Source organism: Trichosurus vulpecula, chromosome 6 (genome assembly GCF_011100635.1).
Source record: "Trichosurus vulpecula isolate mTriVul1 chromosome 6, mTriVul1.pri, whole genome shotgun sequence".
NCBI lineage: Eukaryota > Metazoa > Chordata > Mammalia > Diprotodontia > Phalangeridae > Trichosurus > Trichosurus vulpecula.
Genome location: NC_050578.1, coordinates 121,547,374 through 121,574,512, shown reverse-complemented (window position 1 = coordinate 121,574,512; position 27,139 = coordinate 121,547,374).

Sequence of the window (27,139 nt, the reverse complement as noted above, 5' to 3'; positions counted from 1 at the left end):
ATTTTCATAAATTGAATAAGTAATTTGCAATTCCCTAAAAGGTGTTTCAAATATCATTGGCTTAATATGGAATGATATTTAAAAATTCATCAATGCAAATGGCACATTATTTTTCCCCTTCACCCTAATATTTCTTATTTATGTCTCTTTGTGTGTATGTTTAACAAAGATAAGTAAATTGATTGGGTTAAGTCTATATAGGACTTAGGGCTTTGCTCTAGATTTGAATAACAAGTATTTTTAGAGAATTTACCATGCACAACAAATGCCTCTGATTTGCAGACTGTTTTAAGAGAGCATAAGCTCTGGCAGGTCACTGAGGCATGGAATCTAAGAATCTGAACAAACTTCTGGAGTCATCTAGTCCAAATAATACTTTTAGAATCCATATACAATATCAGTGACTAGTGGTCATCAGACTTTTGCGTAAAGACCTCCAATGTAGGGTAAACTATGAAGGACAGTAGCTGAAAGATGAAATGACTGAGGATACAAAGTTTCAATTTTTTTGAGCATATCAATTTATTAAGTAATGCATGGATATTGCCTAACAAACCAGAACCAGACCCCTTACTCAGCTTAGAGCTAGAACTTGAGTACAGGGGAAGACAGACTTTTATAGATTAAAAACAATTAATAAAATAAGGTCAAGTAATTAAAAGGAAATGATGCAGTCTTAGTTAATCTGATTTCTAATTGGAGGAAAGATTAAGGACTTTGCAATTTGAGATTGGGAGAGCACAAAGGTGCAATTCCTTGAATGCAGAAAAAGAATGAATCTGTATACATGTATCATATACAATCAAAGGAACATGAAAGCAACAATAATTAATCAGATGGGGCCAGTTTTCAGATAAGACATATGAGTTGCTTAAGATGTACAAATATGAGGAATCTCTTTCTGTCAATATTTGCATCTGACTTCGTTTCTGTTCAGCATAAAGAAATTCCTTAGTTAAGGGTCTCTTAATGTCAGTTAGAGGAGGTCTGGTTTCCCATATGTGCCAGGCTAAGTTCAAAGAATGAAATCAGGTTTTCTCCTATTTGCTACAATTGAATGAAATTTTCTCACAAGACAGAAATTGGAATAGATCCACAATTGAATAGAAAGGAAACTGAGCTAGGTCCAGAATTGAGTCACGAGACAGAGTCAGTGTGTTTCACTCAATTCCTGTAGTTAACTCTTTGCTTTCCTAATCCCTTCAATTTCCTCAATTTCCTCACTCCTGAGGCATTCCATCCTAATATTAAAGAGCTCTGATTCTTAGATATTATGTCTGTGTATTGATTTTTAGTATTCCTCTCTACAGGTTCCTCTCTGCTTCTAATTCAAACACATAGCTAGATGACAAGGTAGCTAGATGGCATGTTGGATAGATCACATCATCTGGAGTTAGGAAGACCTCAGATCAAATTCAACCTAGTTCACTTGAATGATGTGTTTTAACTCAGCCTTTCAGGACCAAGTCAGATGATTTTGATGAGACTGGCAGGAACTATAACTTCCTAAAGGGAATTCAATAGTGAAAAATCAAATTAATGTTATCTTCCCATGGTATTCCTAAAATATCTTGACACAACCAAAGGATCTTGAACCCTTATGCACATTTTTTGTTTGTTTGTTTTTAGTTCTAGAGCATAATTTCTTACTATGAAATTGCAAGGGACTCAAATTAGGTTAAGATTATATGGATGATTGTAAATTTTGTATTAGAGCTGGGGTGCTATGTTAGAATGGGTTTGATTTTTCTTATCTAATGAGGTCTTATGTTCACTTATTAAAAAATAAACACTTACAAAAGAAATTATTTTTGCTCATAGGATTGCTTAGTGATTTTCTTTTCTCCAAGTGATTTTCAAACTGTCTTAAACTTTTGTTTTGTTGGGGAAATGTTTTGAAATGTTGTAGTAATTTTCATGTGCCCTAGAAGAATATTTTTAGGCTCTAAAACATTTGTTTCATACTTGTAAATCCAATTGACCTTGAATATACAAAAATGGAAAGACATTACTAGAACTCTAACTCTGAGGCAAGGAATCCGTCCACTATGCAATACTGCCTCTTACTGGTTTTACAAGCTATCCGTGGCCAAGTGTAGGAAATCAAAATTCTTCAACCAGAGCAATCAAGCATAATTGAAGCTTCTTATTTAACTAGGGCTGGGTGAACAGAGATTTTCTCCTGGGCACCCACTCAAAACTTAGAAAGCACTTTTTTAAATAATATAATCCTTCAGCATCTAGAATTTGCTAGAGTATTACTTCCACCTAAAATAAATTTTCATTAATTAACTCTTGCATTATTTTCACATTATGAATTTAAAAAATTATTTGAGGGATCTGGGAATGCTCACCATAGTGTTCCATGTCACTTGAACTAATGAGTTTCCTTCTACTAGTCCCAGTCTCCAAGGACGTTACTTATAAGTCTGGAAATATAGGAAACTTATTACAACTCTTGGTTTTTGAAAGTTATAAATAAATTACTAAATTAATATCTTAGCCTTTTAAAATATTATATCTTGGTATAGTGTGACTACACAGAATTGATAGTCTGGAGAATTTTCTTCTACTCCTGGTCATACAACTAAATCACTCTTTGACTTGATCAAATTGCTTAAACTCTCCAACCTTAGTTTCATAATCTGTAAAATGTGATTTGGACTAAAACTATTGACAAACTCTTTTGAGTTCTAATGGTATATGAAATGATTTTCTATTTTGCTGGAACAGAGACAGAGACACAAGTGAGTTTCACAATTATGCGTGATGACATGATTGCTTCTTGTTTCTGTTAGGAGAAAAGAAGTAGGAGAGGGAGTGATTAAGTTACAGAACAAGATGGGGAAGGGGATTAGCAGCAAGGGCTCTACCTCACTCAGTCAATCAGATTATAAATACTTATTAAGAACTTATCATGTGTTAGGGACTGTGCTGAGTATACATAAAGAGGCAAAAAACAGTTCCTGCACTGGAGGAGAGTACAATCTAATGGGGGAGACAACAAATAAATATATGCAAGCAAGCTACAGTACAGGATAAATAGAAAATAACAATGAAAGGGAACTAGACTTAAAAGAGATTGGGAAAGGCTTTATGTTGAAGGTACAGTTTTAGTTGAGACTTAAAGGAAGCCAGTAGGCAGAGTTAAGAAGAGAGAAAATTCCAGGCATGGGGCACGATTAGAGAAAATACCCACAACTGAGAGAGCAAGTAGGTGGATCAAATAGTACATAGCAGAAAGTAAGGTGTAAGAACATTGGAAAGGAAAGAGAGTGCTAGATTATGAAGGACTTTTCTATACTCTATATTTTCATTCCCCTTCAATGAAATCTCTTTTGTAGTTCTGTTCAATTATGCCTCCAGTGAAAGGAAAACTCACCAATCTTCCTACCTATTGGCCAGAATGGAAGAGAAAATGTTTTGATGCACAATGGAGCTATTACTGACACAGAAAAGGTTAACAATGTTTGAGAAACAGATTGGGTACATTCATGCCAAACATTTGCTGATATCTCATTAGGCTGATACCTCATTATTAAAGGCCAAATCAACATGATCCAAGAGCATAAAGTTTGAAAATTCAGTCTTCAAGCTCCATTTCAGAATCACATAAAATAAACAGAATAAGTAAATTACAAAATCAAATATTTAGTCAGATTTTGAATGTTATGGAAAATTTTCTACCAGAAGTGTTCATTTATTTTGAGGCATGTTTAAAAATCTTCACCTGACTAGGTTGCCCAAGAAAACATGTGTCACTGTTAATGCCCACCAACAGTTAGCAAATTTGTAGATTGTGCCAGTGTTGATGTTTGTGTTTTCTGACTAAGGGTTTCTTTAATAGGCTGATCCATGCTGTCTTCCCAGAAAGTCTATTCTCAAATCAAAATAGAGCCTGGTAAGCTGAATAATGTGGAAACACTGTTTTTAACTCTTTTATTTACAAGGTTAACGGGATGATTTATATATATATATATATATATATATATATATATATATATGTGTGTGTGTGTGTGTGTGTGTACACATATATATACATACATATATATATATTTATTATTTATCTGTGACATTTTAAACAAAACAAGTTCCAAATTATCTCCCTCCCCTGCCCCACCTGCTGAAAGGATAAGCAGTATATCTATTGTACATGGGAAATCATGTAAAATATATTTCCACATTAGTCATATATCAAAGAAAAACCAAGAACACTATGGTCTTTTTTTTATTAAATAATTAATTTTTAATGAATTGGATTGACCACTCAAAATAATTAATTAATGAGAAAATATTGGAAGTTTATCCATGAAAAATAAATGATCATAGGATACACTTAGGTTATCACATTACTCTGGAAGATAAATTTGAACATATAACAATGATTGAAATGATGGGCTAAGGTGAGATGAACAAGTGAGTGAAGTCAGACCACAGATCCAATAAAATGTAAAAAGACATGGCATTTTAGAACTTTCTCCCGCTCCTCTCCCTCTCCCACTTCCACATTATTTTTTTTTTAAATTTATTTAACATATTTAGTTTTCAGCATAGATTTTCACAATAGTTTGAATTACAAATTTTCTCCCCATTTCCACCCTCCCATCCACTTCAAGATGGTGTATATTCTGGTTGCCCTGTTCCCCAGTCAGCCCTCCCCTCTGTTACCCCACTCCCCTCCCATCCCCTTATCTTATTTTCTAGTTGCATGCAAAAACATTTTTGTTTGTTTTTGAACATCTGTTTTTAAAACTTTGAGTTCCAAATTCTCTCCCCTCTTCCCTTCCCACCCACCCTCCCTAAGAAGTCAAGCAATTCAACATAGGCCACATGTGTATCTTTATGTATAATCCTTCCACAATACTCATGTTGTGAAAGACTAACTATATTTTGCTCCTTCCCAACTCATCCCCCTTTATTGAATTTTCTCCCTTGACCCTGTCCCATTTCAAAAGTGTTTGTTTTTGACTACCTCCACCCCCATCAGCCCTCCCCTCCATCATCCCCCCCATTTATTTTTATCTTCTTCCCTCTTCTTTCCTGTGGGGTAAGATTCCCCATTGGGTATGTATGGTATTCCCTTCTTAGGCCAAATCTGATGAGAGCAATGTTCACTCATTCCCCCCTCATCCGCCCTCTCCCCTCCTCCCACAGAGCTGCTTGCTCTTGCCTCCTTTATGTGAGATAATCCACCCCATTCTATCTCTCCTTATCTCCCTCTCTCAGTATGTTCCTCTCTCATCCCTTAATTTGATTTTATTTCTTTTAGATATCTTCCCTTCATCTTCAACGCACCCTGTGTCCTCTCTCTCTCTCTCTCTCTCTCTCTCTCTCTCTCTCTCTCTCCACACATAGATATATACATACATACACATTCACCCATATATATACATAAACATATATGTATGCATATTCCCTTCAGCTACCCTAATACTGAGTTCTCATGAATCATACTCGTCATCTTTCCATGTAGAAATGTCAACAAAACAGTTCACATTTAGTAAGTTCCTTGCAATTTCTTTTTCTGTTTCTTTTTCTTGATTACCTTTTCATGCTTCTCTTGATTCTTGTGTTTGAAAGTCAAATTTTCTATTCAGTTCTGGTCTTTTCACTGAGAAAGCCTGAGAAAGCTCTATTTTATTGAAAATCCATATTTTGCCTTGGAGCATGATACTCAGTTTTTCTGGGTAGGTGATTCTAGGTTTTAATTCTACCTCCATTGACCTCCGGAATATCGTATTCCAAGCCCTTCGATCTCTTAATGTAGAGGCTGCCAGATCTTGGATTATTCTGATTGAGTTTCCACAATACTCAAATTGTTTCTTTCTGGCTGCTTGCAGTATTTTCTCCTTGATCTGGGAGCTCTGGAATTTGGTGACAATGTTCCTGGGAGATTTCTTTTTGGGATCTATTTGAGGAGGCGATCGATGGATTCTTTCAAATTCTATTTTGCCCTGTGGCTCTAGAATATCAGGGCAGTTCTCCTTGGTAATTTCTTGAAAGATGATATCTAGGCTCTTTTTTTGATCATGGCTTTCAGGTAGTCTAATCATTTTTAAATTATCTCTCCTGGATCTATTTTCCAGGTCAGTGGTTTTTCCAATGAGATATCTAACATTGTCTTCCATTTTTTCATTCCTTTGGTTCTGTTTTATAATATTTTGATTTCTCATCAAGTCACAAGCTTCCACTTGCTCCAATCTAATTTTTAAAGTGGTATTTTCTTCAGTGGTCTTTTGGACCTCCTTTTCCATTTGGCTAATTCTGCCTTTCAAGGCATTCTTCTCCTCATTGGCTTTTTGCAGCTCTTTTGCCATTTGAGTTAGCCTGTTTTTTAAGGTGTTGTTTTCTTCAGTGTATTTTTCAGTATTTTTTGGGTCTCCTTTAGCAAGTCATTGACTTGTTTTTCATGGTTTTCTCGCATCCTTCTCATTTCTCTTCCCAATTTTTCCTCTACTTCTCTAACTTGCTTTTCCAAATCCTTTTTGAGCTCTTCCATGGCCTGGGACCAGTTCATGTTTTTCTTGGGGGTTTCTGTTGTAGGCTCTTTGACTTTATTAATTTCTTCTGTCTGTATGTTTTGGTCTTCTTTGAAAGCAAAGAAAGAATGCAAAGTCTGAGACTGAATCTGGGTGCATTTTCGCTGCCTGGCCATATTCCCAGCCAACTAACTTGACCTTTGAGTTTTTCAGTGAGGTATGACTGCTTGTAGACTACAGAGTTCTATGTTCCATGTTTCAGGGGGAGGTGTCAGCTCTGCCACACCAGCACTGCTCCTTCCCCAAGAACCCCCAACCCAAACTGGGCTTAGATCTTCAGCAGACTGTGCACTCCTGCTCTGATCTGCCACTTAATTCCTTCCACCAGGTGGGCCTGGAGCGGGAAGCAGCAACAGCTGTAGCTGCCCCACCTCCGCTGTCCCCGGGGCTGGAAGCCGAACTGCGAACTCCTTCCACTCCCGCAGCTTTTCCCACTAACCTTCTCCGCAGTCTTTGGTGTTTGTGGGTTGAGAAGTCTCGTAACTGCCGCAGCTCACTGATTCAGGGCACTAGGGCATGGTCTGCCCGGTTGCTGGTCTTGTTGGTCCACGCTGCTCAGGCTGGGCTCTGCTCCACTCTGTTCCCAGCTCCCAGCTCCCAGCTCCATGTGGGATAGACCTCCCCCAGAGACCATCCAGGCTGTCCTGGGCTGGAGCCCTGCTTCCTTCTGCTGTTTTGTGGGTTCTGGCATTCTAGAATTGGTTCAGAGCCATTTTTTATAGGTTTTTGGAGGGACTCGGTACGGAGCTCACGCTATTCCCTCCTTACCAGCCACCATCTTGGCTCGGCCCCACACACTATGGTCTTTTTAAGAAAGTAAAATTACTCATGACTCCCCCCCAAAACTGAAATAATATGATGATCATAGGTAGGATGAAATAGATCATTGACCAGAATGTGAGAAATTGGATTAACAACATTATTATAGATATGAATTATAGGAAAAAGAAAGTAGGTTGCTTAGTTGGGATACCAATGGATAAACCACTGTCAGTGATAATATTATAATGGAAACCATAAAACACCAAAAGATGTTAGGAAGGGTTGCAGTGTGTTGGATAGATTCTCTCTGGAGATTTTATAGAAAGGCATGGGATAAGACAGCATGACTTGGTTGTGATCTAAAAGAAATCAGCTAGTACTTGCAGTAGTGACTTGATGAGATCCATAGAAATGAAGACAATCTACGAACCTTAGTAAAACCAGTCAGCCAGCCATTGGCTAAAATTATACATGCTCAACACATATAAGCCAACTATCCATTATTGAATATCTTGAATTTAGACATGTATGTATATATGTATGCATGTGTATATTCATGCCTGCCTGTATATATGTGCATACATGTATGTATATGTGTATATACATTTATGTGTGTGGATATTTTCCAATAGTGGTTTGATGGTAAAAGAGAAGAATAGGACTAGCTTATCTCTCATTAAGACCACTATTCGTCTATTAAGCAGTCTTATGTAGCATTATTTTTTTTTAGCTACTATACTATACTGTGGATTCATATTAAAAACATGCTTATGTATATGCATATGTATTTAATGTGTTTTGTATGTTTTTGCTAGAGGGAGATGTTATAAAGCCTAATTAATTTGATTCATTTTAAAATTTAATTCAACATTTGTTAAGCTCCTAAGAGCTGCTTCAGTTACAAAGAGAAAAAGAAAATCTGTGCCTCCCTTAAAAGAATTTATATTCCATTGATTAGGGGATAATAATCCCAGAATAAGTTGAAGTTAGAATGCCCAGGATACTAGAAGAGGAACACAGGGTTGTGGCGTTGTTATTGTTGCTGTTGTTCATTCATTTTAATTTCATTCTATTATAAATAATCACTGGTTTTTGTTTGTTTTGTTTTCTAAAGCACTAGAAATCTGTGTTCTATAAGAAGTACAAGTAGGAAGGCAAAATGCAGATAGACCCCAAGATAGAGAATGAGCAACCAGCTTTCAGATTATTCCCACAAAGTTGATAACAACGGGATTATAGTTTTGAGAGTCAAAGTAAAGACCAGAAAAGTGTATTAAGCAAAAACAGAAAATTTGTAACTTACTGATATTGTTTCCTTTGCTAAGCTTGACTAAGTCCCCCTATAGCCTACCTTCCTCCCTCCTAAGTCATTTTGTGGAAGAAGAGGTAAGGGGAGAAATAGAGATAAGTTCGTCCCAGGGTAATAGTCAAAGGTAGCCACTACTTACACTTTTCATTTCCTGAACATAAGTTGAATAAAATAAAATATGATGGTTGCCTAAATTTTTATTTGTGGGATTAATATTGACAGTGCATAGATACTTGCCTCTAGAGAGAGAAAGAAAGGAGGCATTCTTTTTTTTTCCCTTTTCAAAATCTTGTCTAAAATTTTATTAAAACTTTATATGACAGCGTTATCTGAGTTTTCCCCCATACCTGACCCAGAAACCTTCTAGTATAACAAAGAAAAGCAGTTAAATAAAGTGGATCAACTTTGTAATAACCTTCAATTAGGCAGATTTGGTTAGCACAGAGGCAGAGAATACATGAGCCATTTAAAGTAGCAACAGGATCTGCTCCATCTCTTCATTTGTAGGATATTTTAAAGGGGCAATTCTTTGGGTCTATGGAATGGACCTGGTCTTAGTTCCAACAAGGACCTAACACTTTTACTTTTCAATGTTATGTTTTAAAGGTTATTAGATAGTTAAACTAGCAGCCTGAGAGAATGCTAAAACCTAAAAATAAAATGAAAATTCTGTATGCATGTATGAATGCTTCTGTATAGTTTCACTGCAGGCTTGTGAGGTCCCTATAATTATTTAGAGTTGTGCCTAGCCTATGGTAAGTCCTTATTAAATACTTGTTGACTCGATTTGTGAGAGATCTCAGAGGTCATCTTTTTCATTTTATAGATAAAGGACCTAGGGACTTTGAAAAGTTAAATGACTTCACCAAGGTAGAAGAGGTAGATTTAGAGGAATAATTTGAACCCATATCTTCTTATTCCAGAAACAATGTCACACCCACTTCATCATGTTATTTCCTGTGTCCTCACCTGTAAAATGAGACAGTCCAGTTTATCCCCAAATCTTCTTTGATTCTAAATATAAGGAAACCTTAAGAAACCACATTCTGTTATCCTCTTACTTTTCCATCAACCTTTTTTCCACAGTTTTGCATTAAACAAAATCTAAAGATGACAACCAACTCTTTGTTACCTTCTCCAATAAGTTCAAAAGTTTACAAATATTCTCATCCCCCAGTCCCCTCAATGCATGGATCATCAAGCAAATGGATTTTCACTGCTTATTCCTCAGTTCTGCTTCCATACCATTGTTTCATACCCATCATGCCTCACTATATAAGTAAATAAGTGAACAAAGAAAAAAATAATTGAACAGATAATTATTTATAAATATCAATAAAATGGCAGCATAATGTGGTGAAAAGAATTCTAGTCAAGCAAGGACTGAATATAAATTCTGCCTATGACACAAGTTGTGTAACACTTGACAAGTAACTTACCCTCTCTGAGCCTTCCTTTCTTCACTGAGTAAAACGGGGGTGATGGTGTTAAAATTATCAACCCATGATGTAATTGTAGAGTAATCACTTCACAAGCCTTTCAGTTCTAAAGAAGTAGTGAAAAACAAGAAGAAATCAATTCCATTTGCCTGAGGACTCATAATAAATGCATAGAAGTCAGGCAAGTAGCTGGCCACGTGATTAAGTACAAAATGAAAAGGAGAAAGAATAAACAGAAAGAAAATATAACAATGAAATCTTAAATTTGACTATGGGCATTTTTTTTTTTTTTGAGAGTGGAAGGAAGGGTAATTGGGGTTAAGTGACTTGCCCAAGGTCACATAACTACTAAATGTGTCAAGTATCTGAGGCCAGATTTGAACTCAGGTCCTCCTGACTCCAGGGCTGGTGCTCTATTCACTGCATCACATAGCTGCCCTGAGTATGGGTATTTTTAATTATTTTTAATATCTCTAAAATTTTTTTTCATTTATTTAGTAGAATGAATATAGACACACATTTGTGTGTACATATGCATAAATACCTCGATGTTACAAAATCAAGAAAAAATTTTAAATGTGGTGACATTGAAAAATAGATGGCAACTTGCAAGGAAGACATTAAAGTAATGTGTATATGTAGTTCTAAAGGCTTCCCCTACTATCAAGGTGGGTGCAGCAGAAACATCTATGGCAGAATGGATACTCCTTTATCCACTAAAACCATATCTCATAATTTTCCGCCAATATGTCTACCTTTAATAACCACAGGATATAATTAATTGAAAGCAAAAGCATGTAAGGAAGTGATATAGGAAAGAAAAAGTAGTAAAACATTCCTCCTTTAAACCTGGAACACACTCTGCCTAGAATGTCAATGTTGAGAAGTAAGCAGTATTAAGGAATGGATGTAGGGAGGAATGCATTTAGGGAGCAAATGAATGTGTCCAAGATGCACATGTGGAGTGGCACAAGGCAGTAAGAGTTGGCTCCCACGTACTTTGGTCCCACATACCTGCTTGGGTCTCTCCTACAGAGACCTTAGCCTACATCATGGCAATCATTCTCTGTGCTTTGTGATTCTACTCTCTGAGGCCTAGAATGGTCCTGTTTCATGTGAAGGCTATTCTCCCAATAAGTAATTATTTTCAACATCAAGCGTTTTCCATTCTTCTGCATAGATGTAGATGGGTAAAAGGTACAGAAGTAAAGCTAAATCTGGGAGATAAGTTTATAATCTCCCTTTACCTGCCTATACACACATATAACCAGCAAAGCCCACAAATATTTTGAGCTCTCTTTTACACATATGAAAGCAGAGATGCATTAATATTATCTTTTCTTACTTTTTAATGTATGTGTAAAGTGTTCATGGGCCCACATATTATGTGTATATACATTGGGTTGTCTAAATATGGCATGCATGGGGCACTGATGTATATCATTAGAGTATTTGCCACAATTCTCTAAGAGAGACCATAATTCCTGCTTCAAAGGAAGCAGGATGAGAGCCACAAGATTTGACACTCATTTTTCCACTCTTTGAGGGAGGTAAGGGACTATAAATATACATACATACATACATACGTACACATTTATGTATATACATACATGCATAGATATGTGTGTGCATGTATATGTTAGTATATTTGTATGTGTGTATATGTGTGTATGTATGTATATGTGTATATGTGTTTGTATACACATATACACATACAAAATATTCCTGGTCTAGGGGAACGACTTTCAGGTTCAGAACCATAAAGATACTTCCCTAGGTGCTAGTCCATAACTTAAACTAGTGTGACTCCTTGCATCAAAATTTTCACAAAGAACCATCAACAAAAGTGAATAGAGTGTAAAAAAAGTTTATTCAAGCAAATTGCAAATAGTAATCAAAGTTCTAAATGTTAAAATACACTAAAATAATACGAAATGTAAATTAACTCTTTAGTGTCAGTGATGTGAGGTCTCAGCTCTGCCAAGAGACAGCCAGATAGACAACATATCCTTTGACAACTTCTGCTATTCTCTAAGGTTAATAAGTGCCTTTATGATTTCCTTCATCATTTTCACAATCATAATCAATACCTCATATTGACCAAAAAGGGCCCTTTTAATTTCTTAAGAATGAAAGATTTCTTATAGCATTTATCGAACTATCCCCATCCCAGATCAAATCCCCCAACATAGCTTTTTGTTTCAGTATAGTAATTTTTATAACATCAGAATCTAGATAAGTGATGAACCAATGCTAGATAACTATTTTCTCTGAATTCCCATTGAAGACAAATAGTTGGAACCAAGCCAATCAGTTTAGTTCAAATTTCTTACTTACAGAAATAAATAAATTGCAATTAAAACAAATTATTAAAAAACCCAAACTTGTGTATTAGTAAACAGTATTAAATAATAATCCAGAACTCAGAGGTCTTTGCCTATTTTAATATCTCTGAGAAAAGTGATTAGAACTAGACCTATGAGGTTATTGATATAAGTAACTCTCTGGAGAGAAAAATTCCTCTATCAATTTAGGTTGCAACCTTCCATGCAACCTATAGTCTCAGAGAGTTTCCTAACAAACTTAGAGGTTAAGTAGCTTAGAAAGTCAAAAAGGCAGTATGTATCAAGGGAGAGTCTTGAAATAGGTGCTCCTAGCTAACTTCTCTACCTATCACTATGTCAAGCTCTTATTCATGTACCTAGTTTGCAAAATTAATTCCCTTGAAACATCTTTTTTTCTCCTTCCTTCCTTTTTTTCCCTTCCTTCTCTTCTTTTTTTCTTTCTTTCTTTCTCTCTTTGTTTCTTTATTGAGCTTGAGGATGGAGTAATTTCCTACTCATAAGATGTATTTAAGCAAATATTAGATAAGAACTTGTCAGGTATATTGGAGAGTATTTTTTTAGCTGCTGGTTAGATTATATTGCTTCTAAGGTCATTCCTACCTCTGAGGTGATATGATTCTGTAACTGTACACATCTCAAAGGAATTTTGAGAGCATTAATTGATATTTACAAAGCATTTCATCCACTGGCCTCAGTCACTACAAAGGCAAAGTGTTATTTTTGTAATATTAAGGAATTGATAAGTTCAACAGATCTAAAGAATCACAACTTGTAAAATGTGGAGTAGAATGATTTATGTGTTGTCCTAGTCAAGGAACCCAGTATCAAGAGGTGATGATTTTTGTTTGGACTGTTGAGATACATTTCAGAAATTCTGTATATTCCAAAATGGTTTCATGAGTCAGAAAAGAGTGAAGTGAAAATTTCATAAGGAGGATAAAATATGCTTGAAATTTCCTTCAATTTCCCACTGAACTTTTGCACAAGAAAAAGAAAATTGGGTCAAGGCCTTCTGAACATGTTGCCCGAAGCTTCTCTTTCCGTCTTTCATGTCAACACTTTGATTCTTTAACTAATGAACTCAAGACTACACCCCTTTGATCAGTTAGGACAGATCATCTTGCCAGAAATGGGAGCTTATTTGGTGGAGAACATTAGCTTAGCTGATATGCTATTTGACTTTGGAGAAAAATATCCCAAATCTTAGTTTCTGGAATCCTGAAAAACTCTCTCCATTTTCTTTTGTTCTTAATAATTTTAAGAACCTTCTGATATGCCCCTGCCCCTTCTATTCATTACATGGATTTCTTTGAAGGGGTTCAGAATGGGGACAGATATGGGTTGGAACTGCAAAGCAATGGAGTTTATATGATACAGTTTATTTAGAAAATCTTCTGGCTGTTTCCATGGTAGCTTGAATCTAAAAATGTGAAACCATATAAATTATTGAAAACCCAACTCCACCTCAAAGAAGTTTGAGTGGCTAACTCTCAAAAGAAAGGGAAACATCATCATATGGCTATTTCAGAGGTCTACGTCAATGGCTTTAGTGCCAAGAAACTATGGCAATAAGGATTTAACCATCTCAGAATGCACATGAAAAAAATTTAACTCAACTTAATCACCCAGACAATCCAAGCCTTGTAAGAAGGACTTTTATAAAGGGTTATAAATTTCAAATATTCTCAATACTTTTTTAAGTGTCAAACTTGTGTTACCTCTCCTAGTCACAAGGTACTTGCAGTTTATCGTGTCTTATAGACCACCCTGTGGCCTTTTGTCACTATGGCAACAATACTGTCTGTTATAGCAACACCTGGCTCTCTCTTCATGACTATAGGATGTCTGTTGAACCAGTTCATAAATAATCCATAGGAAAGTGAATGTTGCTGTCATGTTAATTTCTGGCTAACCTGCTTTTGGCAAGTGCATAATTATATTTATAAAATGAGTGTAGCAGATTGTTTGCTTTTTCTCCAGCAATGATTTAACACATAGAGACAGAAACAAATAAAGGGAGTCTCAACAAGCATCGCCTCACAAAGCAGAAAGGACACTTTCGTTTTCTCAGAATGAGATTTACTAATTATGGGCTGGCAGCTACTATCCTGACTTCACTCTTGGGCTGTTTGAAGTCCAGATTATGGAACCAATAATCTTGATTAATAAAGTCTCTACTAATTAAATCATGTATAATATTCTCCTAGTTTACATCATTAGTCCCCCTCACTTACACATGCATATGTATATATACATATATATATATATAGATATAGATACATATATACACTAATATATACACCACTTAATTAGGTTTTGTGACTAAATATTAAACTGTCATCCCCCTCCCCTTTGATTTCTCATAATTACATATTTTCATTTTGGTCTTCATTATTTTTAATATCTTCAAAATTTTCAGTTTTTTCTTAGGCATGTCATATAGCCTACTCAGTCTGTTTAGGTAAATCCTATCCCATGAATAATTTTAATAGGCATAGGTAAATTTCCTTTTAGGGTGAATTACATTGTCTTATTTTAGTCATTTCATATAAAACATTGATAAAATTATATTGGTTTTATAAGATATTATTTTTCTTTCCATACACATTATGTACAAAATTATCTTAATGACAACATTATCATGTAGATCATTAGTTCTGGTATTTTCAGAGAAATAGCAACTAAAATATACTCAATGAATGATTTGGTAAAGGCAATTTGACATATCAAAAAGAGAATCAGTCTCAAAGCTAGGAAGATGGGTTCAGGTCTTGCCTCTGACACATAGTTGGTATGCCTGGGCATGTCATTCAAACTCTTAGTGTGATATGCAGTTCTCTGACACCATAAATTGCAAGGAATTTGCCAACCTATATTGGCAGATGGAGATTCCTTATTTGAGAATTCCCTTTAACCACAAAATCATAGGTCCAGTCTTAATGAATGACTGATATCCTAAAAGCAGAAGCTGAAATTAGATCAAGAATAACTTAGGAGAGGGCAGAACCAAGGTGGAAAAGCAGCAGGAAGAAGTACAGGGTCCCATTCCTACCTCATCCCACTGCCCAAAATATTCCTCCAAACAGAAATTGAAAACACACCAGACCTAGTCCTGATTTCGAAATCTAATAAAAAAATTACAATGAATTATTTTTCCAGCCAAGATTAGGATAGGAAGATAGACAAAAAAGCCTATGCTCCTCTGCCTCCTCTGAACTTCTCCATCACCCATGCCATTCAGTTTTCTTTTGTCTTCCCCCTTTAGATTGAAAGCTCCTTGAGGGAAGGAAGTATGTTCTGTCTTCTGTCTTTCTTTGTGTCCCCAGAACTTAAGGAAGTTCCTCGCATATGGTATGTGGTTAAGTGATATTGATTGACTAGATGACTGAGAGGGCATGGGTCTGGCCAGGAGGTTATGCTATGGACATTTCTGCGCAGGGAGAGGCTCAGCACCAAGGCAAAAGGACCATAATTCACCACAGAAGGACTTAAATTTATACACAATGCAAGAACCAATGGAGATTGCTGTTGCTTACTAACTGGTTCTAGGTCACAGATCCAAGGCAGATTGAGGAAGGGACTTGAGCTCAGACATAGTATTCTAATGTAAAATGTAGTTGCTGGCCCTAGACTATATATTGAGGGAGAAGGAAATTGAGAAAAGAAAAAAAAGCAGTAGTTGGGTGGTTTATGTTCTGGGGCAAAACAGGATCTCAGTTCTAGTCTCCAGCCTAGTCTGAAGTCTGCAGGAAAATAACAAGGGCAAGTGTCTAAGTATAAATTGGCATGAGTTGTTCCATTACTCTGATCCTACAAGGCTTTCCAGATAGCTAATGGTGGCTTAGTCTAGAAGGTATCTACTGAACCTCCAAATAGGGGCAGTATATAGGACTGTTGTTCAAACCCAAACCCAGGTTAAAAACATTCAGAGAGCCCAGAATAAGGGCACAGGAATTAGACTTTGCCTTGGATAAAAACATTTGAGGAGCTCTGAACCTTTGCAAGTACCCAGCCTGAGCTGTCTTCAAGATCCCTAAATAACACAACACTCAGTACTTCAAGAAAGCAATAGCAGAACCAGCCAAAACATTCCCTATAGAAATACAAAAATTCTGGACCTAATATAATGTCTGAAGTCAGGAAGTGGGTAGAAAACTGAACAAGCAAAAAATCCCAAGTTAAAAAGCTAATTTAGTGAAAGGGATGCTAAAGACACAAACCCAGAAGAAGAGAATGACTCCAAAACATCACTAAGCAAAGCTTCAAAGCAAAAACAAAACAAAAAATGGCCACAAATTCAAGCAGAATTGTTTGGAGAAATGAACTAAGAATTAGGAAAAGATGAAAAACAATACCGTCATTATCTATTTGTACTTCAATCTCTACCCAAAATATAATAAAGAAAGCAAAGAAATTATTGCTCCTGCTTCTCAGCAGAAATATAAGCTTGCTGACGGGATGATAGAAATTGTTTTATTTTTGTATCTATCCCTGGAATTTAGCTGTGTACATATTGAGATACTTAAGTCATTGTTGAGTGGAATCAAATTGAAAATAATAAAAAGGGGGATTATAATGGAAATATAATCAAATATTTGAATGCTTGTGGACTCTGAAAATTTCCATGTGAAAGCTCTGTCCAATGTAGCAAATGTCAGTGAATCAATGTCATCACACTTGCATTTCTTGCCCATGCCCTGCCAAAAATCCACTCAAGAGAATCTCTGCAACCTTATCTTCTTCAAATACTTCTACTAATTTGAGGGTAGCTGTTTTACATTTGGGTGGGACAACAGTAATCCCTAACTTCTTTTGATGTTGTTGTCCCAATTTCCCAATCATACTTGTTTTTTTTATAAATGACCTCATTTTCCCTATGAATTTTGTATAAGTCATTGTCAGTAGCATAATACAGTTCATTTCTGCTCACAATACATCTCTCCTTGGGATTACCTACAATTTTATTTCTTTGGATGTTGAAGTATTGTCTGATTCATAATCTCATTTCATTGATGGGATGATATTAGTGTTATAAAGATGGGCTGTTTTTAATAGTATCATCTTGAATTATTCAAATTACTATATAATTTTGCAAATACAATATAGTTCAATTACTTCCTTTCATTTAATTCTTTGTGTCTATTTGTGTGTGTATATATATATAATATTATATGATTAAAAATTATATGTGAGCTTACATATGTAGAAACTGTATAGATTATAGATATAGATATGAATGTGGATATGGATATAAAGATATATATATATATGTATTGTTTTCCAGGTGTTTCAGTCATATTTGATTCTTCACAAGCCCATTTGGGGTTTCCTTGGCCTGGTACCCGATTCACTGTGCCACCTAGCTGCCTCAGATATCTATATATAGGTACATGGAAAATCTATATAGAAAAAGATATTCAACTTTTCATAAGCCTACAACTATAGTTATACCTATATGCCTAGCCATAAATTGAGTTTGGGTTTTAGAAACTGTCCTGTGTATTCTCCCAATTTAGTATTTCAGACTTCTTCCAGACTAAGCCCTCCCAACTGCATATCATAGTTTTCCTAAAGGCACAATAATTCTTATTGAAAAAGTTTGTAACATTCTCTTGCATCACATAGTACATATCGAACTACACAAAAATAGGAATTTTTGGCACATCTCAACATCTAGAACAAACTATTATCATGAACAAAATGTCTTCTGTGATAGGAAAAATATATCATTGGCATGTATACAAATTCATAATGTGTTATTCATAATGAAAAGAATTTTGAAAAACTATTTTCTGTGAGTGTATCTCTATAAGTATATTGCATGATTATAAAATCTTCCTGGTAGATACATTTTTGAGGATAATATTAAAAGTGCTATTTTAATATATAGAGTTAAATGTCTTTTTAAATAATAACAGTCATAGGTGCACATTTTCTATACGTTTCACCTTTCGTGAGACTGTGGAAATAAAATATGCTTTAGAAAATCATTTAAAAAATCATTAGCAAAATCATGACTGTTTCTTTTTCATGTATTCATTAGGGAAAATTTTCATTTTTGTATACATTTTCTTTAAAATTAAAAAAATGATGGGAATATGATATAACCCTATAGATATTGATGTCCTCTCAACAGTATTTTGAGAAAAATAATATTATTAATATACTATTTCCAATCAATCATTCAATATCTTACCTTTTTTTAGCTATTTTGAAAATAAATTTCAGTGCTTCTGAAATTATCTTATCTCCAACAAAAAAACAATGCTTCTTTCCTGTGTACCCTATTTATTCCAGGTGTTCCACATGACTTTATTTTCACTGTTTTCTACAGTGGCTGAGGTGGTCAGAAACAAATGTAGTAAACTGTACTGTCACAGACAATGAAAATAAATCACTACCAAAACTGAGACAGATCTGTTTGATTTTTCATGTACATAGAATTCTTCTTGTTTCCTTTATAAATGCTTTCAGAATGATCTTAGAAGAATATCATGCCAAACATTTTCCAGGTCCGTCCATCTCTATTTATTGTTTTGTGAGGCAATTATCAATTAATTAATCAATAAACATTTATTAAGTGCTTGCTGCATACCAGGCACTGTGCTAAGTATTGGATATTCCTCAGAATCTTCTGTCATCTTCCTCTATAACCTTTGGAACTAAAGTAGTTTTTATGCAATTTTTCTCTTGTTGATATAGAAATTAAGTTTTTACTGCTTCTGGGGAATTCTGGGAATTTTAGGCCTCTTCGTAGTTGTCAACATTTTTCAATCATCATTAAATTTTGTAGGAAAGTATCTGTCATTTTTTTTGGGGGGGATATAAATATCTTTTTTAGGAACAGGTAAAATTGGAGATATTTTGATTGTTTACAATGTTGCCATATTTCTTTCCTCTTACATTTTGGATTTGATTTTGACTTTTGATCTAACTATTTTAATTAATGAGAGAATAAAACACAGTGACATGATTCATCAATAGCAATGAGGACAGCAATGAAATAAAAATCATCTGAGGAAATCTTCTAGTGTGCTGGTTAAATGTTCCATGGAAGGCTTAGAGCAAGGGAGGGACAAGAATCCCAGATGCTAAAAAATTGTTTACAAAGCCGTGGTAACAGCTTTCTCAATTCTCTGCATCTCTGTACAGAATACAGACAGGCACATAACAGTACAGGTGTGCATTCTGGTGGGGGAGTGGAACAGGGAGAAGTATCACCCTTCAGTAATTGTAACAACAATGTTACTAGCAGCTGTTGTGGGAGTGAAAGACTAACAGCAAAAGCACACAGAAAGGCTGCTAGTACAGGTTCTTTGATCTGCTTTTCCAAGGAAAGCAACTTTAAAAGTCTAACAATCTTACTTTAATTAAACATATGTATACCATTCACTTAATTCAAAGGGAAAAGCCAGCACCCTGAACGTCAGAGAAAATACAAACAGAAATTATAAGTGGAGACAATATAAACAGATGAACAGACAAATTTTTATCTGTCTGACCAAATCACAATGCATTCATAGTTACTAGAAAGAAGCACAAACATCTGGGTTTTCAAAGCTGGGGGGAGGGAGGGGCTGTTTCAATGGCTACCCAGCATCTCCTCACCAACACTCTTTCAATGAGTATGTCCCCAAAACAAAACGCCAAACTCAGATTTTATACATATACATCTCAGGGCCCTGGGGCATTTGATTACATTAGTGCTGAGAAGCACTCAAACCAAAAACAGCAAAAAGTCCAATTTTGTTTGCCATTACATTTGAAAAGCAAAACTTCATCAAAGGTACTTAATTACCTCAATGCTGGGAAGAATTCCAAAACAAAACACAAAAGGGTCCCACTTTATCTGCCCCATTCAAACAAAGGCAAAACTCGTTAAAGGCACTGGATGGGCTTAGCATTCCAAAGGAGAAAACAGTAAAAAAAAAAAAGTCCCACCCTAATTACCGTAACAGTAATGCACCATGAGATTTGAGAGAGAAATCAATCAATTATTCACTAAACATTTATTAAGCACCTACTATATGCTCAGGAGGTGTGCTAAGCATTAGACAATGCATTAGAATGATGTTGGGATTGTTTTTAGCCAGTGTAATGCTGAATTTTTTTTTAAACAAAGGAGATAGATTTCCTCAGCAGTATCAAATTAGGAGTTGTCTCATAAGCAATCCTCACTTGTCAAGTTATCAAGTTTAAAATTTTAAGCACTGGCCTTCTAAAAGAAGAATACATCTTCAATAGTATATTTGCTGAACAGAAAAGAGGGTCACTAACACAGATTACTCTTCTGAAAATATGCCATAACTTGGTAGAGGAACGAAGAGATATAAATCTTGTTATCCCCCTATTGCCAAGAGTTATTGTGATGAAGGAAGTCCGCTGTGGAAGGGATTGCTTATTTAGAAGTCATGAAATTTTGCATTCCTTTCTGGGGAATTCAAAGTCTAATTTGGTACTACAAGTCTTAAGTCACCTATGTAGGAAGAACTATATGGTAAGGAGAGCTTCATCAGAATATCACTGGGTTGTCTCCATAGAAAGGCCAAGTTGTTCCTTTCTGAGCAGAGCTGATAGAGTATTACTGTGCATGGATGTTTCTGTATTTGTTTATGAACTCCTGTGGGTCTTCTTCTTTCATTATGTGTAGGGAGAAATAAAGGCTAGCCTGTACCTAGTTTGCATTTACCACCCTGAATCCTAATATAAGAGCTCAGTACCTCATTGTCCACTGGTAAAAATGTAAATGCATTTGGATTTTTTTCCCCGGAGTGTAAGCAATAAGCCAAAGAAATAGAAAATGAAACTCTTGGCGTGCACCACCACAGAACTGGACCCTTTCTTTCTAAGTCCAAAATCTTGGCCTGAATCAAATTAGTTTAGTTTATCTATGTTTGACTTTGGGATGACAATCGTTTGTGACAAGTTTGTGACAAGAACAAAGAAAGAACAGTAAGACTCATCAGTTTGTTGTATAGGTCTAATGAGAGTACTTGCTCATCTAAGGATGAAAGCATACTTCTTTTGTTTGTTCTTATTTTCATTTATTTGTTTTTCTTTCTTTTGTCTTCCCAGAGGACCAATATTTTGGTTATATGTAACAAACACTATGATCTAATTTGATTTTCAAATTAGAATTGTACTTTAGTTAATATGATTAATTTCCTCTTCACTGTACAGGTAAGCAAACTGAGTCTCAGAAAATGTTTTCCACTTCGTCATAGGCAATCCTCATTTCCCTGCACAAAGCAGATGCTTAGCAAATGACATTATTACTAGCATAACATGCTGCATTTATATTGAAATAATTTAATATTTTTTTGATGATTCATGGCCATCATAACGCACATCAATTAATAAATTGTATTGTCATTGCCCAGGACACTTGGGTGGCACAGTGGATAGAATGTTAGGCCTGGAGTCAGGGAGGCTCATCTTTCTAAGTTCAAATCTGGTCTCAGACATGTACTTGCTGTGTGACCTTGGGAAAGTCATTTAACCCTGTTCGCATCAGTTTCTCATCTGTAAAATGAGCTAGAAGATGAAATGACAAATCACTCGAGTATCATTGCCAGGAAAACCCCAAATGGGTCAGGAAGAGTTAGACTTTTGAGTAGGTAAAGGAGGCCATTATTTTCCTCATTTCTTACCTAGGCTTAATCATTGAATAAGCATTGCCTCAGTCAAACCATGTTCTGATAAAGGCCTTAGCTTAAAAAGGCCAAGGTCTCCCACTGCATTCAGGGCTATCACTAGTCATCCTGATCTATATCTTGCATTTATCACTTTCCTGTTATCATTATTATTAACAGTTGCATTAGTAGTAGTAGTAGTAGTAGTAGTAGTAGTAGTAGTAGTTTACTGACCAACTATAGTGCTGGGTAACACAAGTTCTAGGTTTTCTTTCTCAATAGAGCTTTGGATTATAGGGGGAAAAATGAGCCATTGTGGCATTATTTCTGCTTCAAAAAACAAGGAGTACATCAAGTAACAACTTTACTATGATTAACAAAATTTCTTATTAATCTCTTTATTAATAATTTATTTTTCTTACTCATAAATTTTGACAAGATAGATAATTGGCTACACAACTGAGGACATTTCTAACATTCCTTTATCCCAGCAATGCACAAATATATCTGTGTATACCTATATATTCTTGCACTCACTTGAATATGTTTGTGTATGTGTGTAACAGAAAGGGCCATTTATATTTTTCCTCATTCCCATCTCTTCCTTAATAAATTAATCTTTCAGATGGTTGCTAAATTTATATTCCTAAAGGAGAAGTCTGAACAAGTCTTTCTCTTGCTCAAGAAGATTCCAGGTCTCCCTATTGCTTCTAGGGTAAAATACAAACTCCTATTTTTTCTTTTTACTTTTAAAACTATCGGAAGTCTGACACAAGCCTATTTTCACTCCTAGTCTCTATCTCCCACACCATTGCAAATTAGGAATTATACCTATTATCTTATTAGATTAAGGAAAAAACTAGATGATGCAAACTCTCTCTGCTCATGGCAAACTATAACTTTTTTCTGCAATTTAAAGTCTCAGAGAGTTGCCAAGAACAGTGAGGGGTTAAGGGACTTGTTTTACTGTCCCACAATAAGTATTCCTCAATTTAAATACAAGCCTTCCTGGTTTTAAAGACAGTTCTTTCTTCACTATGTCACATAAACCTTTTCCAGACTTATTTTGTTTCATTTCCCCTAACTCTTTCTACATTACAGATAGACTGGCCACTTGTTCTTTGTATAGGACACTTCATTTCCACCTATCTGCCTTCAACCTGTACCCCAGGCTGAACCCTAGGCCATAAATGCTCTCTCTTCCTACCTCTATTTTTTTACAATCCCCAGTTAACTTCAATCAGTCAATCTTAAAATTGTGGCAGCCTTTTCAAAAGGTCAGCTCATGTCACATCATATGATTGGCCTTCCCTCATACCCCTGCCAAGTTCTTCATGTTTGTCCATCCTTTTCAAATGACTTCGAATTGGTTTTGTGTATAATTTGCATTTATTTCAGCTTGTATCTCCCAGATTCCCTCAGTAAAATATAATCTAGGCATACATTCTATTTTTGTCTTTGTATCAATAGAACCAGTACCTGACACATAATAGGTACCCATTAAACACATGTTGCCTTGATCTGAATTGTTCTCCTAGACAGTGGATTGAATTATCACAGTTGTCTGCCAAAGGATGTATTTGACAAAAATGTCTTCATCAAGATAGAATCTTAATATTTTTAACAATGAAGCATCAAGCAATAATCACAGCATCTTTAATATGTTCTTTAAAAAAGATAGAGAAAAGAATTTTCTGAATATCTTTTTGCTGTAGTTGTGTTTTTCTCTCCATGCTTATGATATCTTTTGATAGAAGAAGAAGCAGATGATAGCATAATGCTTTTACACACAGTAGGAGGTAAAACACTGCCCCGAAGGGTGCATAAAATAACAGAGAAAATGGGTTTTCTGCACAGTAGACTTAAATTCCACATCAATTCTACATCGATCAACAGTGTATACGCACAGCCTACGTGTGCATAAATAATGGCCCCTGAAATGGATCCAGTGAGTATATCTGAAAAAGTAGAATAGTGAGCTGCCCACATTTGGACCTTTGTAAGCTTTGGTGCCTAGGCTGTGTGGAGAGGTACTTTATAGATTCACAGAGGAAGTCATTCTCTTTCCCCCACCCTACCCTTACCATAGATAACAATGCATTCTAATAGGAGTTCAGGAAGATTTTATAGCAGCCTACTAACACCTAAGTATGCTCAAGGATCATGAGAATTGAGAAACCATAAAAGTGAGAATCAGGAAACCATAAAAAGAACCTTAATAAAGACTACATAAAATATGTGTTGGTTGTGATTCGAGAGAAGGAGATACTGTGGCAGAAGAGCTAAGATCTGAATGCTCTCTCAACAGGCAGCCAGACGGCAGTTATTCGTCACAGGGTAAGATTTTCCTGTGTGATGGCGAATTTTTTATTCATTCTCAACATTTTTCATCTTTGTTTTCAATCCAGATTTAGCTGTATCAGAGAGCAGTGTTTGTTCTCCTATTCTAACACAAGGGAATTCAAAAGAGATGAAAAGCTTTTTTTTGAGATGTGTTTAGTTATAGCATTTTAGAATTCATTTTACAAATGCCCAGTGGCTGAGAGATCCAGAATATCTTTAATTTTAATTTTATGGAAAGATTGGAAGTGCTTTCATTATGTTCAATTCACATTCTTTTCCAGAAGCTCAACATATTTATTATTGACAATTATCGTTGTTCTAGGAAATTCTGCATTTTGAATTACTTATATGTTGCTTTATTTAGTATGTCGCTATATAAAAGGAAAAAAAAATACCTCATTCAGTACTTTGCCAATATAGAAGCTATTTGACGACAGCCTGCTGATTAAAAGTTTTTTTTTTCATTTTCTTTTCTAAAGATAACTAACTCAGGGCTTAACAGCCATAAGATCTATTATATGATATGCCTATGTCTTTCTATAATAGAAAGGTGTGGTTGAATGTGATCAAATACCTTGAGGATATCCTAGTATGGAAGAAAGATGCCTAGTTTTGGAGAAAGAATATATAGATTCGAATTCAGCTTCTGTTAACACTTGTATGACTTTAAGTAAGTTTCTTATAATCATAGATTTAGAGCATAAGGGACCTTACAGGTCTTCTAGTCAGACCCCTTTATTTTAGGGATGAAGTTGCTACTGGCTCAAGGTTATGCAGTGTAGTAACAATGAGTCAGTTAGTCAATAACATTGATTAAGCACTTACCATTTTCTAGATACTGTGCTAGAATTTGAACTCGTACTCTCTGAATTAAAATTCAATATTTTTTTCCATTTTGGCACTTCTCTAGACTTCAGACTTTTCCATTTTATTTTGGTTTTGATGCAATGATTTCTAAGACCCCTTCTGGTTTTAATTCATGTAAATTCAAAATATTAACCTCCGGTAGTCAATATAATTTGTGACCTAATTGGAATTTTACCTTACAATGTCCCTGGTTTGCTTCCTGCTTCCTCTTTCTCTTCCTCATTCCCCAATAATCTGATCTGCCCTGGCAATCCCAAACTTGAACCTATCTTGCCCTTTAATCTTTTCAGAGTGGGCATGACATTGATGTTGTAATATTAACCATTTCCAGATAGTTCTGGATATAAATTTATTCCTACAGCCATATGTGTATCTAAGAATTTTGTGATGATTCCATTGGCATTTTTACAAAGACTGGTTTTATTAAACTTTTTTCAGATTTATAACTTAATTTTTTTATGAATGTTCATACAGGAATATTCTTAAAGAAGCTACTTATAATCATAACTGGTCAAGTGTGTAACTTTCTCAATATTCCACATAAGTATGTTTTTTTTATATAACTTCAATGCTCTAGCATTAGCATGTGTCAATACTCTGTCGTTGATAGGTTTTTTTAGTCTATTTTTTCCTTCCGTATTTAAGTTGACAGGCATTCTTTTTGTTTTTTGTTTTTTTTTTTTTGTTTTGTTTTGTTTTTATTCATTTATTTATTTATTTATTTTTTAAATGCAATTTATTTATTTAACATATTTGGTTTTCAGCATTGATTTTCACAACATTTTGAATTACAAATTTTCTCCCCATTTCTACCCTCCCCCCCACTCCAAGATGGCTTATATTCTGGTTGCCCTGTTCCCCAGTGAGCCCTCCCCTCTATCACCCCCCTCCCCTCTCATCCCCTTTTCCCTTCCTTTCTTGTAGGGCAAGATAGATTTCTACGCCCCATTGCCTGTGTATCTTATTTTTTAGTTGCATACAAAAACGTTTTTTGTTTTTGAACATCTGATTTTAAAACTTTGAGTTCCAAATTCTCTTCCCTCTTCCCTTCCCACCCACCCTCCCTAAGAAGTTGAGCAATTCAACCTAGGCCACACATGTATTATTATGTATAACCCTTCCACAATACTCATGTTGTGAAAGGCTAACTACATTTTGCTCCTTCCCAACACATCCCGCTTTATTGAATTTTCTCCCTTGACCCTGTCCCCTTTCCAAAGTGTTTGTTTTGATTACCTCCACCCCCATCTGCCCTCCCCTCCATCATCCCCCCCCTTTTATTTTTTTTTTTATCTTCCTCCCTCTTCTTTCCTGTGGGGTAAGATACCCAACTGAGTATGTATGGTATTCCCCCTCAGGCCAAATCTGATGAGAGCAAGGTTCACTCATTCCCCCCTCACCTGTCCTCTCCCCTCCTCCCATAGAACTGCTTCCTCTTGCCACCTTTATGCGAGATAATCCACCCCATTCTATCTCTCCCTATCTCCCTCTCTCAGTATGTTACTCTCTCATCCCTTAATTTCATTTTATTTCTTTTAGATATCTTCCCTTCATCTTCAACTCACCCTGTGTCTGCTCTCTCTCTTTTACATATATATATATAAACACATATATATATACACATACATACACACATACATATACACATAGATACATACATACATACACATTCACTTATATATATATATATATACATAAACATATATATACATACGTATGCATATTCCCTTCAACTACCCTAATACTGAGGTCTCATGAATCATACTCATCATCTTTCCATGTAGGAATGTAAACAAAACAGTTCAACTTTAGTAAGTCCCTTGCAATTTCTGTTTCTTGATTACCTTTTCATGCTTCTCTTGATTCTTGTGTTTGAAAGTCAAATTTTCTATTCAGTTCTGGT